Source organism: Leuresthes tenuis, unplaced genomic scaffold (assembly GCF_036924035.1).
Source record: "Leuresthes tenuis unplaced genomic scaffold, fLeuTen1.0.hap1 SCAF_5, whole genome shotgun sequence".
Lineage (NCBI taxonomy): Eukaryota > Metazoa > Chordata > Actinopteri > Atheriniformes > Atherinopsidae > Leuresthes > Leuresthes tenuis.
The window spans coordinates 2201923-2217431 of NW_027325359.1; the positions used below are offsets into that span (position 1 = coordinate 2201923).

The window sequence follows — 15509 nt, forward strand, 5'->3', positions numbered from 1 at the left end:
CTCCCACACATAGACAGGCAGTTGGAAAGTTAAGAATTAAGAAAACAAGGTAACTGCTGGGAAACAAAATGTTTATCTTATAAGGTGCCATGACCACGACAAAACCACAGGTTACACAGTCGTTCCCGTCTCTGACAGCAATGCAAAAATACAGTTTTAAGTCTCAGAACACAGTGCTGTTAAAGTGCAAAATAATGGGATTGCATTACCTGTAATAAATGTGAAATAGAGGAGAATAGGAGGCTATCAGTATTTATGTAATTCTTACTCTCTTGATGACACAGCAAAAACCTTGCTGTAGGTGTTTCAGTCAGTCTTAGTATCTGATATTCCTTCATATGCCCAGTGAGAGGCTCATCCTGAATAAACGCTGTCAGCCCTCATATAGCACCTTTCTCTGTCTGTCGTTTTGTTTGTGGCATCTGTTTCCCAATGAGATGATCTAGATGTACAACATATTTTGCTGAACATCTAAACCTAAAGACGGGTTTGATTGTTAAGCATCTTAAAGCACATCTCTCTTATGAGGCACATCTATTATTTTTAACAGTTGAAGAGAGAAAAAGCTCTTGGTAATATGTCAAGCAATACAAAAAAAGGAGAAAAAAACTCTTCATTGAATATTATTTCCCATGTTTGTTTTGCACTCTTTTGTAAGGGTTTAATAGATCAAATGGTTATCATTTAAGGTTTTTTTTTAAAATATCTGAGTCCATAAAGACATTTACAACCCTTGACTCCAAAAAAGTTGGAACATGTGTAAAATGTCATTAAAAGCAGAATGCAATGATTCGTAGAATTCATAAACCTTTTTTTTATTTACACAATGTAACATAGTCAACTACAGAAAGGTCTGCAGTGCAGGCTGGACAGTCTGGGAGCTGCACTCTTCTACCACAATGCAATGCTGTTGTAATGGATACAGGATGCATTCCTGAAAAAAACTGCTATAAAACCTGTATGCCTTTCAGCATTGATGGCGTCTTCCCAGATGTACACATTACCACTTTCACAGGCACTAATGCAACCCCATACCATCAGAGATGTGGGCTTTGGAACTGAGCATTGATAACAAGATGGATAGTCCAAAGGCAGCTGATGTGACGTCCATCATTTCCAAAAATAATTTCAAATTTCAATCGGCCTGATAACATAGCAGTTTTCCCACTTTGCCTCATTTTAAATTAGCTGTGTTTACAGACAATGGTTTCTGGAGGTGTTCCTGAGCCCATGCAGCAGTCATCATGACAGAATCATGCTTAGTTTTCATGCAGTGGTACCCGATGGCCTGAAGTTCACAGGCAATCCATTATTGATTTTCAGACGCTTCCCTTGCACACAGAGATGTCTCCAGATTCACGGAATTCTTTAATGATTTTATGTACTGAAGATGATGGAATATTTAAAACCCTTGCAGTTTTTTCAGATTGCTGAACTTCCACCCATCATTACTTCTGAGAGACTCTGCTTCTATAAGGTTCTCATTTTACACCAAATCCTGTTACTGACCTGTTGCTAATTTACTTAATTAGTTGCAACATGGTCCTCTAGCTTTTTCTTTATTGGACTACCTACTTTTCTGGCCCTTTTGTTGTTCCTGTTCCAACTTTTTTGAAACATGTTACTGCCATCAAATTCCAGATTGACTTTATATTTTTCATGACGTGGTAAAATGTCTCACTTTCAACCTTTGATATGTTCTCTGTCAGTTTACAGGGGACTCAGGACACGGACGCAGGGTCGCTTTGGATTCCAAGAGGTTTTATTTTCAAACACAGCACACAGAGCACAGCAAGGCAGCGTAAAGAAAAGGGCTCTGAAAAACCTAAGCGCTCTCCTCAGGATCTATGGCGTGGAGGACGAGCGCAGCTACGAAAGTTAACATAAAACTCTCCAAACTGGGAGGAAAACAGAAAAGCTATGAACACTTAACAAAACAAAGACATGCTCTCCTAACGAGGCGGATTGAAACAAAAGACGCACTCTTTACCAAAACAGAGGCACTATGAAACTTTACCAATTAACTTAAAACTCTCCTTTAACGGAGGCAACTATGAATGGTTACAACAAAAATCGCTATTAGAATAAATATTAGAATAAATATTATTAGAATAAATAAACTAAGGCTATGGACGAGAATAATTTACAAAACAAGATTGCACTGCAGGAGGATCACTCACTGCAGGCTTGTGGAACCATGGATCAAGGTTTGAATAAAATGGCTGGTAATGATGGTCATGGGGAGAGACAACATACTGGCACAAGACAAGGGAAACGCAGACTATTTGAACACATGAGGGACCAAGGGGAACAGGTGGAAACACTTGGGAATCAGGGAAGACAATGAGACGCTTGACACGGGAGGAAGGGCAAGATACCTGAAACGAGAGGAGAAGGTAAATGATTTCAAAATAAAACAGGAAATGACGAGACATGGAACAGAACATAAACCGTGACACTCTCTGTTCCACTGTGAATAAAATCTTGGTTTTTTGAGCTTTGCAAATCACTGCATTCTGTTTAACATTTTACACAGCAACTCTTTTTGAGTTTTTTTCCTCATTTGTAGACTTCGTGGGGGAATCTATATTAAATCTGTTCATGTATGATTTCATACATAAATTCAACACCACACACGGGTACACACATCCCACATACAGCACATAAACAAACATCTTTATTAATTGCACCCTAGCCAGCAATTTCATGTACAGTACATTTGCCAGTGATTTGTACTTGATATCAGTTCAATTTGTTGCCCACTCCAGAGTCAACTTTTTGATTTGATAGCAGAAACATAGCATAGCCACAGAGATGATTTGCTTCCCCATAATGTAGAATGTTCAACTTTTAGACGTTCACAGATTAATGACTGGGGAGCCAATAGTTAGGCTCATGGGGTAGAGTATAGCTGTCATAAATCTTCTTCACCAGCACACCATGAACCTTGACACACAACTTACCTCTGGGGCCCTTTTCCAGCTTGGGCATTATATGTGTGTGGTTAGTGTGTGCGTGTGCAGTGATGCTGACAAAATTGCAATACACACGGAATAAAAGTGTAGAGGCGGTTATTGTCATCCTAATTATCTATTTAATTTGATAAACTGGGACTCGAGCAATTATCTAGTGGAGCTGACTGGTCCGGAAGTGAATACAAAACAAAAAGGAAATTTGGCAACATATCAACAAGCTAAATGGAAACAACTTTATTATGACAATGACGTTGATTACCTAAACTTTATTTCCTCTCTGTTCTATTTCTATGTGATGATGTGCTCTTTTACTGTGACCATGTTGACAGCTTTATTCGGTAGTTACTGTAGAAAGTAATTTACATGGTGAAAGCTGTCCATTGAATTCTCCCTTGCCTCTTATAATTCTCTGCTGAACCTCCAGGCATGTATCTCATCTCACTGCAATGCCACATAGCTTGGCTCATTGCCAATGCCGAGTAGCTCCCCCACAGCCCCCCAGTTTGGCTTCCACACCCTTCAGTCTGCAGTCAGAACTTAGGCAAGCCACCCACTGTCTTTAATTACACAGCAATTCACTTTGACAATACCTATGCCTTAGTCATGCAGATTGATGATGGTGTGGATTGATGGAAAGTAAAGTCTGGCCAAAATCAAGCCATCTGCTTTTAACCCAAAGATGTGTATATTTTCTGCTTTTCAATTCCTTATCCCAAGAAACATTCATGCTGCTTGTATGCTCCATAAAAAAAGGAATCTGCTTTGGTTCCTTTTCAGCATTCCAGGTTAGATCTGTAATGCCCTCTGTGCGTGGTCATGCTGTGACCAATGGCGTGAAAATGCACAACTGGGCGAGACCGTGGCATGGCTAGAATGTACATAAGAGGAGGGACTTCAAGCTCACCGACGTAGCTGTCAAGAGTTTGGAATGTGAAGTTTTCTCTCTTTCATTGCTGTGCAGCAGAATTAAGCCAAGACTGCTGAAAACATGATGATGGACAGACAAGTGGAGATGGAGAGGAAATGATGGTGGAGAGAATGAACTGAAAAGACTGATATGTAGGGAGAACGGCTGGGTGCAAACATCCTCTGGAGGAAAAGAGAAAAGCTAATGAGGAAGAGAGGGAAAAAAAGAAGAGAGGGTGAGATACGCAGAGCAATTTATACAGATGATGCTCTTTTAGAATAGATTACCCCTTGGGCTGTGCGAACTCAGCAGAGTCAGCAGTACCTTCCCTCATAGATGGGCACATACAAGCTGGTGAGGCATTGGTGAAACTTGTATTTGAATTTCAAGGCCCAGAGGAAGAGCGATCAATAGCCTGTCAGCTGTATAAACGAAGAAGTGATGCCTCCATTTCCCCTGGACTTGCTTCATTCCAAGTCCTGTCATTTCAGTTTTACTGTTCCTGTACCCATTTTGCACATGGAACAGAGATTAAGTATGCTTATGTCTCACTTTATCAATTTGTGCTAAAGAAGATTGAGTGTGAAATGGATGGAAACTCTTTCCGCAGCATGTTGTTCATATACCTCACAGGATGCTAAATGTAGGATGGCATTATTTATCTGCCACAGTAAAACTAAAAAAAGAAAAAGAAATTCTGGAAAAATATCACCCAGGCCCATGTTACATAGCACTGTACCTCCAGGCTTGTCCAGTAGTGCTGCTCTTCAGTTGAATACTAATCTTTCCCAATGAAAGGGAAAGCCAGCAATTCTCAGCTGACTTGGTCATGAGTGCCAAGACTGGCCTCCCCGCCTCATCCACAGCTGTCCACAGCTGTGTGAGAACTGCCACAGCTGCAGAGCTCTGTTCTCTCCCATGAGACAAATGATACACCATTACCACACACAGCACAGGAGCGGCTTTTCAGCACCTCGACCCACACTGTACTTTCATTTTAAAACAACACTGAATTTTTGTGGTTCGCATTGCAAGAATGCATATTTTATTTCGAGTCAGAGAGCCGAGAATGTTCCTCTGAGTATAAACGTCTATTTTGTTTTTTTCTTTTGTTTCTCTCTGCCTGGACAACAGATGGATTTGTGGTGGAATTCCAAGGTCCGTTTTCTTTCCCTGTCGGATTTTGAGGAATTGTGTTTGAACAGTGACGCGTTTTCCACAACGCTGTGAGAAGGCTCTGCGTGTCCACAGTGTATAACAGAATGTCATGCATGTCCCTCAAGATAACTTGCCATCATCATGGTTGCTACAGAGGCAAACGTCAAGCAGCACATTCACTTCTACACACATGCTCCACATGCTGCACAAACAGAATAAATGGCTGCAGATGGTAAATATAGCTCACAGGGAATGAGTGATCACATCTCCAGCCAAACTGCGCTCTGTTTATAGCTATAGGGCCATTCTGAGCTTACTGTGTGATTTCTGATGACTAGAAACCAACATTTTTCTTGTGAGCTTCACTTGGTGTAGAAAACGAGTTCAAACGCTCTGCTAAATGAATGCTGACAGCCATCTTGTTTTTTCTATGGCCACTGTTTAGAATTGGCCATCCAGTTGGCTGTTCCCAGTCCTCCTGGGAACAGGAAGGAGCAAGCTTGTAATGATGAGGAGTAATGATGTAATCTAATTATGTTTGTCTTGTTACACACTGCGTCAATGGATCCCTGATTAATTCAATTCACAATTGGCAGGAACAAACTGTCTTATTGTTGCTGGCTGTGTTGCTCTTTGGTTTGTTCTGCTCTTATTCTGTACAGTGGTTGGTATGATTTCCCTTCTATCAATACATTTTTTGCATAACAATCTTTTCTCTTTCCATCTGACCATAGGTATTTTGACGTTGTATTTTCTGATAAAAATCCTGAGTTCATTTCTTTCTGCTTCGTTCTTTTTTTTGTTTAACTCTTTGTCAATAACCCATTCAGTGAAAACATTTGTAAGCAATTCTGTCATTCTAAGTTTCACAACTGACCCCATAAATCAATCTCAAATGACTTGTATGATGTATTTCAATGGACATTTTCCACCTCATCCCCTTTTTGTGTATATCTTTAGTATGAATAAGTTTGTTTGGCACTAAAAGCACAATTGTCCTTCAATGAGCATAACAGCCTAACAGATCAAGGGAAACTTAAGCCACCATTCCTCAAAATAAAATGGATATGGAAATAGCGCCACTACCCTCATATGTCATCCTGAGGAAAGAAAAGCGACCCCTCTTGTGCGATATTGAGACGCTAAATCTGGTTGCAGACACCTCCTGCTCCTTACATCTGAAGATACTCATGGAGAACCATCATTCATGCTGGACAGCAAGCGCTTTGAATTCCGTGTACCTGGCTTGGCTCTGCGGCGGTATGCCCATGTGTTTTTTGTTTGCCAGACTGTGTTTGATCTCAGTGGGCTTGACACAGACAGTATCAAAAGATAAAGAGAACCGCATATTTGCACTGCTACACTTATGTGAGAAGGGCAAGTGCATCCGCTCTCACAACTTAACCTCTAGCTGACATGTTGCTGCGTGTTTGAGTTGTTGCTCTGCATTCTGCTTCCTGCACGGTCACCCTCTAAAGGGTTTTGAGTGAGGCTCAAACCAGATGGTCTGCTATTCTTTAAAATCATACAGAGATAACTTGAGCTTCCAACTGAGTAACCTGGTGTATGCCTGAGGTTGTTCTGTGGATGCTGTTAAAATTTTAATGACAGGCTGGTCAGAGCCCATGTTTTCATGTCCCTGTTTTATCGTTTGAATGAGCTTGTTTTTCTTGAACATGATAATTAATGGAATTATGTGATGTGTTGCTACACTGAGAATAAGTCCACAAACTGAGACGCTCACCATTTTCTCTTACAGACTTTGGACAGCAGAGGTGTTGAAAGTCTCTTTTCCTGTTCTTAACCTCCTTGGAAAGGTAACTATTCTGTTTTTACCTGCCACATTCCTCTTCTCTCTGCTATGACTGTCTGTTAACATGCAACTAAAATGATACTGAGAGGCTCTGATTGCCCTGGAGGATTAAGTAGCATTCCTCCAACATCTCTTGTGCATTGTTCTATTTATTCAACAAGACCTCTTGGATAGAAAAGCCCTTTAGCTTCACAATTTCTTTGATTAAATCCCACAGCCCTTGAGCACAACTCTGTGCACAGAGATGATTAAAATACAGATGTATCATGGTGGATATTCTAGTCCAGACTACAGACAGATACAGATATTTATTGATTGAGAGAATGAAACCTTGTAATTAATCTTGAAGGGACCACTAAAAAGGGTCTAACTAAAATTAGCCAGGCAACAGATAACCTGTTCCTTCAGATCAAAGTTAACTGTCAGGCTCTTGGACGACGCCTGTGGTGACAGAGCTTCAGAAGGAGAATGCTGAGTGACAGAGAGCACAGAGATGGGCTGCAGTCCTATTCGTGCAAAGGTGTGATGGTAGAGGAAGCCTTATATCAAGGTCCCACAGGAGGAGATTATAAATGGTTGTTTGGGCTAAAGGGTCAAGGTTTTTGTTCATTGCATGTCACTTTCTCCCCAAACTGTGGACTTTATTACCTAAGAGTCTTGCTACAGGCTTAAGACTCAGCAGGGCACCCGATCACATGTGCTTTTAAGCATGTGTGGGGATGACAGATAGCTTTTTTCAAGTGTAATGACTCTCTAAGCTCCTTGTCTGTTTCTGGAAGAGTTTCTCGGGGAGATTTTCATACCTTGTCATGAGTAACAGAAACCCACTGCTGCTCACTCACTGAGATGTTTACGTACACTTTGAGCTTCAAACAATTGCTTTTCTGGTGTAACATTCAACGTTTTCAAATCTTATATTCAAACTTTAGTTTCATTTTAATTTTTTTTATTTTTAAACTTTAAAGTACTAATAAAGGTACCGATAACAATGCCTCCCCTTTACAAGTGTGTACATTAGGTGACATTTCAAATTTGCACATTTTTGATTAGTTCTTACAGAGTGAGACGAACATAAGATGAAGAAACAAGTTAATGTTTTATTAGTTGAACACACTGCACATTTGTTTAATACATGAAATATGAATCCACAAAGTAAATTTTAAATACAGCTCCAAGAAATAAGTCCTGTGGTTCCAGGTCCCAGTTGCTCATCACAACTGAGTTTTTCCCAGATTTTAATGGTAATAAGTAAATTTTGTGTAAGTAAATCCTTTTAATGATTAAGTGTATTTTTATAATTCCCTTGTCTAATATTTTGTTGTTATTTAGCTATATCAGCATGTCCCAGACACTATTTTGTAGCAGATCTATCATCATTTAAACAATTTTTTCTTCTTCTTCTTTTAAAATATAATTTCAAGGTTTCATTAATATTTCATGCTATTAGCATGCTATCATGCTATGTAAATCTCACTTTTATTATGAATTAGATTTATTTCACTTGGCTCTCTTCTGGGTGTGAAAGCATAATGCTGTACTAATCACATAAAATCAAGTAATGGATATCCTAAATGTCTGCCATGTCTGCAGTATAGCGTGCAGAAGAAATATGGTTCTCTCACTTGTTGGTTCTTGTTGTGCTGCTTTGCTTTGACATCTCCAGTGTCTTTTTCTTTACTTTAATCTCCACTTTAATCAGCTGTGTCCTGGCTGCGCCTTTCTTGGCATGACAAGATCAATAGCGTTTCTGTGTAGTAGAAAAACAAGAAACTGTTGGAGAATAGAGAGGGACCATGAGGGCTGTTAGTGTTCAGCATGATTGAATGTGTAATTAGGCAAAAACAACCAGAGAACATTTGGAAACAGGGTTATTAGAGTAGATGGTGCCTAACTTCCATCCTATAATTTTTACATTTGCATTCTGTACATTGTGACAAAATGATCTGCTCTTCCCCTAGCTTTTATTTCAGTCCTATTGGTAGAGAAGAGTGCAGCCCTTTAGCCTGACTTAACAAGAATTCTATGACCATGAGTGAGTTTTGAGCTCAGTTTAGGATCCTTGCCTGGGTAGTGTTGGTGTGCAAGTTTGTGTGAGGTTTTGTGTGTTGCATTTTCAAAAAGACACTGATTGATGCTATTCCACCAGTGAGCTATTTACATATTTATTTCCTCAACTAAACAGCGCAATGTGCACTGGTGGCCACAGGAGACCGTATGCGCCTGTGTTTAATTGGCCATTGATTGACTTTCTGGTGGCAGCAGGAGACAATAAATTACAACCCTCAAGAAAGAGAGGGAAGCAAGAGACAAGTTGAGTAGGGAGGTGTCAGTGTTATCCTGACTGTCAAATCTGTGCTCGCATTATTTATGCATCTCTCATTTTTATGTATGTGGCATGAGTCAGTGACGCAATACACAGTGAAAGATGGCAACACAGCCTCCCTCTTTGATGCAGTTTATTTGCATGGGTCAATCCACATGTTTGGAAAGATGTGTGCTGGGAGGCCCTGTGTATTTGGAAAGGCCGAGCTATTCAGTTTGGGTCACAGAGTGCCTCCATTTGACTTGAAATAGGTTTCCCCACTGTCTTGATTATCAGAATGAATAATGTGACATTAATCACTCCATTCATGTACAAAATGTGTGCATTTTTTACAGCATGGAAATTTGATGACCTTGTCTTCTAAATGGATATTAATGAAAAGGGTTTAGTTCACACTTCGGCTGTATTTAAAAACCACTGCATGGCATTGTGTCCATCTGATAAAGCACATGGAAATTACAGAGGGGGTAAGAAAAAATTTAATTTTTAAGGCCAGGAGTAGACCTATTGACCTATGGTACCTGATATTGGAGCTTATTACTGCCTTTTTGTAGAAAAACAAAAATCTTAACATGTCATTTAGTATTAGTAAATCCCACAGTTGTAATCTCTTTTTTTTTTCCCAGAGCACAGTTGTAATCTCTAAAACCAAAGAAAGTCAATGTTAGAGTTAAGTTGATTAGATTTTTCTTTTTATTAGTGATGCCAAATTGTCATTAATATTACATGTGATGTTGTTATGAAGATCTTTACATGTCATGTACTTTAATGAATGAATCCTTATGTAAAGTCTTGGCATTTTGTAAAGGCATTTTGCTGCCACTATAGGGCATGTCAAAAATATGAGGGAAAAAATTAGGTTACTGTTGTTTGTGCTGGTGTACTGTTTTTGGTCCTTTAGCTTTGTTCAGTTGTGGGAATGTGTTGAAATATTGAGGATTGTCAAGTTCAACTATTGCATTTACCAGCTTTAAACCAACCAGCGTTCAAGCTGAGTTTTCAAGTACTGCACACAAGTCCATCTGGGAGTTTGATGATTACCCACAATCCTTCACTCTGCATATACAAATACCTATTTTTAACCATAAACACTGGTATAACAAATGACCACAGGCATATCTTGGTTAAAAGACCATCCTATCACACAGACAAACACACACATTACCTCACTCTTTACCCTCTTGGTTGTTTCTTCAGCCTGTTGCTCTGTTCAGTCAGTCAGTGTCCAAACTGCTTAATATAACTACCCGGTGGAGCCAGAAGAATCTGTGGGCAGAATTCCATAACTCCGTCATCCTACAGCCATCCCTCTCTTCTTGGCAGGGAACTATCCCGGGAATGTCCCCTCCTGCTGTGTTTCACACATCCAGGTCCTGTTCCGGTAAATGCCAGTCGGTTCAGGGAGGCTTTGATGCTCGCTTTGTGCATGAATGTCTGTGTGTGTATGGCTGTGCACGTGGGGAGGGGTGTGCGTATGAATGCATGTCTATGTGAATGCTGACAGGCAGCCAGTGTGGGTATTGATCTGTAGCCATTCCGACTGGAGCCCAAAGGGCAGACTGTATCATCTGTCAGTCACTGAGAAGGGCATTACAGCTGTACTGATCTTGGATCACAACTCCTACTTAGAGGCTGTGAGGGAGTGGAGAAAAAGTTGGGAGTGAGGAAGACAATAATGAGAGAGGAAATGGGAAAAAGAGGTTGAAATGGGAAAATAAATGGAAAGAGAGATATAGCATGTGTACACTAGGTTAGCAAAATGTAGATATGTTCTGCCGTGTGATTGCCCTCCATTTACTCTTCAACAGTCTTTGTTGATTAAGACAAACAGATCCTTTGACCTTTTCACCTCCATGGCCACCCATGTGCTTTGTCTTCCTCTGCACTTTGTCTCCGTCTTGCCCAGCAACTCTCTCTACACCTCAGTCACAGCACAATCATCTACAACTCACACAGCCTACAAAACCGATACAGATCAAGTAAATTACACACAATCGTAAACAGTCACATATCCTCTCTACACATATGTGTATAAACAGTGAATCACAGCCTATTGTAGAACAAATCACAGCCCCTCCCGTAATGACTGGGAAATTACATCAAAGGTTATAATATCTCTCTCAAAGATAAGGTTGCAAAATGAGCTGGTTTTTACGTATTTTTCCATTCTCTGCTATTTTGGTCACATGTTTTCACTTTCTTATTGTCCTCATTCGCCTCTGTTATAGAATCAATCAATTATAATCATGACTCAGTATTGCTTTTAAGATGTCTACAAGGCAACAAGCTCTGTGATGTGTCTTTTTTGTTTGGCAAGATCAGACACGGGAGATTGTATTGACAAAATCCAAGGTCGACGCAACTAGTCTTGCATGACTCCGCTCTGCCCTGCGCCTTCACAATGATTATTCCATTACTCTAAATCTTCTAAATCTGTTACCACCACACATTTACCACGCTGATGGGTCTCTTTGTAGCTTCAGTTTAAATGTTTCATGACATCAACTTCAGAGTGTGGGAGCCTCTGAGACTCGTAAAACAGGAGTGTGATAATGGATTGACAGAGGCTCATCTCCATTTTGTTTGTTACCTTTTTTTAATCTCAGCTAATGGATGAATTATTTGTTTTATCACTGGCAAAGGAGGTATGTTGTTATTTGGCAAAATAGTCACTATAATTTTTTTAAAGCTGTCATGAAAAAGCATTAAAGCAGGTCACCCCTTTTCGACCCACGCAGTTCCAGTGCCAGTTTAAAGCCAGTGTTTGCCTTAGAGCCAGCTCATTGAGTTTTGACCAGCTCCCAGGCAGTAAAGCACAAAGTCTTAAAAAAAAGAACCCATTTTAACGTTTTGATAACATCATTCTCAATCTCCTTTTTCAGCTGAATTTAAAAACAATGCGTGCAACTACATTTAGTTCCAAAGCATTTGGAAATGTTGGTCTGCATTGGAATGAGGGGTCACGAGTACAGCTGCTGTTTCCAACAGGCTTTATAAACACAGACAGGTGATATTAAGACATCTGTTGCTAGGAAAAAGAGACAAGAACTGATCTGAAAAGTCATTCCCTGCCCTCTGGTCCTTAGAACATTTTAAAACATAAATAAAAACATATTGAATTTAAGGTTGTGAAAGATAAAACAAGTTCTTAGACGATTCTAACGAATATTTAAGCACCAGCTCAGTTCCAGCATCTGGCTCAAACTAGTCAAAAAGGTGTAATATTAAGTAGCCGATGGTTACATTTTATTTGTTGAAAAGCAGCATGCTGTTTGCTCATCTACAAACCTTGAAGCTTTTTATTTGTCAGTAGTGTCTGGTGTCTCTCTTAGTTTGTCTCGTGATGCTTTCTTGATGAATGTTCAGGAATTTGAGGGGCTGTTATATATTTACTGCATACTCTAGACTTTTCCTAACGATAATCTGGTAGTTTTATTATGTAAACTTTCCCCCTACTTTAGCTTATTTGCTGCCACAACATATATGGTATACCACATTGACTTCTACTCCAAGATCATTTCTGATATAGTTTTCATGGTTCTGAATTACCTGAGGCCTTTTTGCCTGATGGAGGAATATCTGAACAAAATATTTCACATTATTCAGTATGCTGCATCACAGGGTTTCGTGTTACTTCTTACCTACTTATTTGATAGGGTTAAGAAAACTCAGAAAGGCTAGTTTTGGAAAATTAAAAAGTCGACTATGAGTATTTTCCATTTCTTAATAATATAGTCCAATTCAAGCCAGTTGGACTTCAATTACCCTACTATACACTGCTCCTCTTAATAATGCTTCATGTGACGACTGAATGTGGGCTGCCTACATGCATATAATGACATGTCATTTGTATTTTACATTCTTTTCATTTTTCATTTCCCATTTCATCTTGTGTTGTCATCTTGTTGTAGCTAATCAGCTAATTAGCTGTTATGAAGAATGTGCTGCATGAGTCCACAAGTGACTCTGGTAGACTAATCCCTAAAGGTCACTTTCTTTAGCAGAATTTACACTATGGGATACTGAAGATAAAATCAGCTCTTGGAGAGATGTATTGATTGAAAACAAGATGAGAATGAGCGAGAACGTTTGGCTAGAGCCTCGTTAAGCACTAACAAATCACCAAAGATGACTGAGTCTTGTTTGTCACAGACATGCACAGAATTGATTGAAAAGCACACTTTAACATTCAGCATTACATTAAACCCACTCTGAGAAGCTATTGTGCAGTGTGATGTAAAATAACGTGGAATAACATAAAAGATTTGTATAGTCTCTAAATCCCTTTGTGTGAATTAAAACATCATCATCTAGTTTTACAACATGAATGAACATGACATTGTTTTTGTGGTTAAAATAAATATGCATGTGGGTTGAACATAAAGCAGCATTTCAAATGTAGATATGTTTTTGCAGGGCTTTTAGAAACAAACAGCTAGACTGTGTGTTATGGCAGAATCTGGCAGGCGAGCCCATTATTACTAAAAAAGCTGATTTGAAGTGGAAAAATGACATTCCTTCACTTCAGATTCCGCCTTTACTCCATTTTGCTTATGACAAAATAATATCTCAAGATATAATCTAATGTTTTGTAGTATTTACAAAGCCAGGCCACTGCAGGATGATAAGTGGAACCTAATTACATCCAGTTGGTATAGCATCATCCCACCATGGAAATAAACAGCGTATCAGCACCATAAAACACTTGTGTGTTATAAGGAATAGAAAAAAAACCCAAATCCTCTAATCTTTCAAATAAAAACATCTCATTCCTTTAGAATGCAGCCCGGCTCACACACACTGTGTTTTTTCCAAGCTTTAATGGACCTGTGTGTTGATTCTGTTCACTAGTCCCAATGGAGACAATTTAGAGACTGTTGTAGTGGTGTGTCTGATCCGTTCAAACATTCCTTTTCTGGCACATTTAAATGTGTTTTATAGGCTTTTTTAGTCACTGTTTTAGCCCAGCATGTTTGTGTGTAGGGAAGGAGCAGAGGTTTCTTCATTGTATCTAATCAGATCTTTTTGTCGCCATGGTGAAGGGTTTGGGCAGCTTGCCTGGAGTTGCTCTGTGCCTTGGATTTTATGTGTGTTCATGTGTGTTATGCAGAGTAGTGTTTAATAGGCATGACTGAAAGGGTGAGCAAAGATTAATATGAGATTTCAACCCAATGCGCCAGGGAATTTTTTTCTTTTTTCTGCAGAGGTGCCCTCTCTGTCGAGCCCTTATTTGTGTACATGCATGCTCTTATGGTTTATACAAGAACATGATAATCCATTATTTACAACAGGATTCATGACAGTTCTCTGTTAGTTGTAGTTTTGGGCCAGTCTGCATGTTAAGCTTTGCTCAGTGTTCTTTTTACCCATTATTTCCTTTTTTTATGACTGTACACTCATCTGCTCCCTAATCCTCTGACAATAGAGACCACAGTCATATATTTATCCTGACGCTGGCATAAGATTAGCTGCATCTCCGTTGTATATCTAAATGTAATATTCAGTTAAACCATTAAAATCTCATTGAGTCTTTTCATGAAATGTCATCCTGGAGAGGATGTCGAGACTGTTGTGATTTGATTTGCTGAAATGCTTTTAACGAACAGATTATGTCTGTGATAGCTGTGGCTGTTTAATCTCTTACTGGTTTGGAGCTGTTTCGGGGGGGGCACCAAGCTATCCGTCTATGAATCTCTAAGGTCTGCATGAGCCCATGTGGACAGACAGATGGGTTGTTTTTAGTGATGTTGTTTGAATATCATCATCACTAATGCCAAGGATCAACAGATATCAAAAGCTTTTTAGCACAGACTCAAAATCTGTCACAAAAGGAAGCTGACCTGGTTGTTGTAAAACTGTTTTATTTACATCAACTCGGCACATAAAAAGACAGCCTGGCTTGAGTTTTTTTTGGCAAAGAGGAGCTCACTCTGAGCTTTTATAAATCATCACTGAGCACCCATAAAAATTACTATTTGTCCACATGTCCACTTTGTAGCAGTTAAAAATTGTGAGATGACAAGATTGTTTTTTTAAGGCAAATGTTTTGTGTCCGGTATCATGTGACTGCAACCACGAGAGAATAATACTTCATAGTCAGTGTACTTTTAACTCCTAACCAAAATGTTTAGGGGGTTAGAGCAGAGTAGAAAAGTAGGAAAATGAATAAAAAAAATCTTGGAATCACTATGAATATGACAGAGCCCTATGAATACAGCTCGTTTACCATTTTAAGTTCTCTTTAAATCTGCTTCATAAATGTGACCGATTAGTTCTGATGCTACACAAACACACACAGATGCTTTTTTTGTGCACAGTTGGTGCATCTCATAC

At 39.3% G+C, this 15509-nt stretch overlaps 1 protein-coding gene across 2 annotated transcripts in view; it reads left to right on the top strand.

Annotated features, from left to right (window-relative positions):
• Positions 1 to 15509, top strand: part of tspan9a (tetraspanin 9a) — a 166610-nt gene that overhangs the window by 39669 nt on the left and 111432 nt on the right. For both annotated transcript variants that reach the window (XM_072385428.1, XM_072385429.1), the window contains exon 3: positions 6800 to 6857. The gene's annotated coding sequence lies outside the window, so the exon portion shown is untranslated. The remainder of the gene's footprint in view (positions 1 to 6799; positions 6858 to 15509) is intronic.